We start from the raw sequence: 2,878 nt of genomic DNA on the forward strand, positions 1-2,878 counted from the left end.
CTGTGTAGTCACCTTATTGGTAGTTTGATTTGCTACACTGCTAATTTGACGTTAGTTGAATTATGCGTCACACAGACTTACGTGCAACTAACCATCTTCTCTAACTTGGCATCATGTGACCTTGTTTGTTCTTCTTTTGCTAATAAAACTGATAAATCACTTCCTTTCTAAGGAAAAATCAAGCATTGTCATTACAGACGTGTGAGGCTCAAACACAAAAAAGGTAGGCTGTTTCCAAAACAGACAAAGACATTCAAGGTATTAAAATATAAAATGAGTAAAATAAAATCAGCTAATACCTACAATTGAGAAGCTGGAACCATTAAATGTTGGAGGAGCTTTAGAAGTAATAATTTCTACTTATCATTGTCTTTAAAAATCTCATTTGGAAGAAAAGTAGATTTTTGAGTCTCATTCCCAACTCGTCAAATACTGACACTTTGGGATGGTGGCCAACCTCACCTACAATCATCACAAGCATCAGTATTTGACAAATTGGGATTAAGACTCAAAAATCTACTTTTCTTACAAATAGGACCTTTAAATCTTTTAGCTGTTGCTGCAGTGTTACCATTACATTAGATGATACAACTGGCCACACCATAATAGTGTGAGGTTGTGGAATTTATGAAATAGAAAACAGCAAAAATCATTGTTGGTGATTAACTGTTTCACATTTTAAGTTGTGGGTCAGTGTAACCCAATTGTGTCCCAGCCTGTCTGTCTGTGGGCAGACTTTGCCAACACAATAGCATCACAACTGTGTTATATGCAGTCAAAAAACTTCTCAGGTGTGTAGATGAGAACAAAATGGCTGTCTCCAAAATAGACAAAGATGGATATGGTCAAGTTGTGTGGACAAGTTACTGTGTGGCACTATTTCTCTTTGAAGGTATTGAGGAGGACGTAGCAGTAGCCAGCCATATCACTAATGAGTAGTCATGGGTCCAAAGGTGATCATGTTTATCATGCATTGTCTTTTTAATTATATATACAGTTATAGGACAGAACTTCTAATGGTCACATTTTGTGAGGCCATAGAGCCGGGGGATGATAAGTAGTGTTGTGTAACTTTGTGTGACTGTGAAGACAGTGAAATGTCCCGTCATGACAAAGTGAGATTAGATCAACATCTTGTCATCCATGTGGAGAAATGGACATTGCAAAACACATTGAGAAATGCAGAATGACTGGATAAGATTATTCCGTCTCCATCCTTATAAAGAGACAGGTAACTCACGACTGCTCAGCAAAGACGTCCACATCACCTCTAGATCTCACAGTGCTCACTTTGCATTCTGTGACACCAGTTTTTTTTTTTTGTTCTGACAAACAAGCTAGTGGAAAGGTGAGAAGTCAGTTTAATCTTGGTGTCATTTAATGAATGCAAAGTCTTTAAGATGAGATGTGATGAGCTTTGACACTGGTGAATGAAGGCAGTGAATGATTCTGAATGTGTCCATTGTGATTTGTTCCTCAGGATGAAGTGTGTTATGATCTTTCTGGTGTTGACGCTGGTCGTCCTCATGGCTGAACCCGGGGAGAGTTGTAATGGATGTCCCCCAAGTATTAATACAGGCCCCGGTGGGCATGTGGGGCATTTTGGAAATTGTAAGTCACAAGTGTTCATACATACTGAGTTGATGTTAACAGATTGACCTCTGATTTACACAAACAGCAGGCTACTTTAGTCTGAGATCAACAAATCACACTTGACTGTACTAACTGACTACATACAAATTCATTTAGTTCTGTGATTAGCTAAAACCTTTTATTTAGTCCTGGCATCTCAGATAATAAACCTTAAACTAAGTAAAGAGAGCATCATTAATGTCCTAATTGCAAAGATTTTCAAATGTGATAATATACTAATGTTTATTTATGTCATTTTCATCTTTTGTCTCTTTAGTCAACGGAGGTAGAATGTAAGTATTACTGAATATTTTTCTGTTGATTTCAAACAGATGAATAAAAGAAATAAAAAGTCCTTGTGAAATGTTTCGAACCTATCAAACATAGCAAGCATCAGTATTAACCAGATGATTGATGTCTTCAACTACCTTACTTTGTCCAACCCATTTAAATTCACAATGATATATTAGAGGGTAAAGAAGCAAGTTGACACATTTCAGAAGCTAAAATGAGTGAATTTCTGTCAGATTTTGCTTGAAAAATTATTGCAAAATTATTCAATTATTGAATATTTGTCAATTAAGATTCTGTTGATTGACCTCTGTTGATAAATTAACTAACTGATTCCTCTCTTTTGTTCCCCCTTCTCTAACTTGGTATGCAAACAGTGTGGAAAGATCCCCAAATAGATTAAACTGCGATTGCACATGTAGAACACCCGAAGATGAAGTGGTCGACAATAAATGGAAGCTGTACTATCAAGACTGAGTCTGTTCTTGATTTTGAAGATATAGTTTGAGCTATATCTTTGTGCTTTGCAAAGCAACAAATAATTGGATGAGTAAACATGAAGCCCTTGAGATGTAGTGACTTTAGTCACAGCTCCATCTGATGTTGAAAAATGTAAAATTGCTTGATAGTGAAAACTATCCTGCTGAATAAAGCTGCATTACAAAAGACCGTCTCTGTTTTGTGGTGTTATTTAAGTGAACATGTGCTTGTAATTTTATTGGTGATGATGATCAACAACATTGTTTTTTATTAAGTCAGAGTTAAATGTTTATATTAAGTAGATGTAAATAATGTGTGTGTTGGTGTGATCAGTTTATTAAATGAACACTCTTCCTATTTCTTTCTGTTTCTGAATGTACTTGTGTCTCTGGTAAAGCAGGACTTTGGAAATAATTCAATTCTGGCATTTCCTCCATCAATAGATGAATGACTTGGTCTATAAAGCATCAGAAAA

At 35.9% G+C, this 2,878-nt stretch overlaps 1 long non-coding RNA gene across 1 annotated transcript; it reads left to right on the top strand.

The window, feature by feature from the left end:
• The first annotated feature begins 579 nt into the window (after positions 1-579).
• On the top strand, positions 580-2,592 carry LOC311271686. The gene is made up of 4 exons (XR_014624462.1): positions 580-1,348; positions 1,481-1,611; positions 1,910-1,925; positions 2,301-2,592. It is a non-coding gene; the product is annotated as an uncharacterized lncRNA (long non-coding RNA).
• The last annotated feature ends 286 nt before the right edge of the window (positions 2,593-2,878 follow it).

The sequence above is a fragment of the Pagrus pagrus genome, assembly GCF_965226575.1.
Source record: "Pagrus pagrus genome assembly, chromosome: 16".
NCBI lineage: Eukaryota > Metazoa > Chordata > Actinopteri > Spariformes > Sparidae > Pagrus > Pagrus pagrus.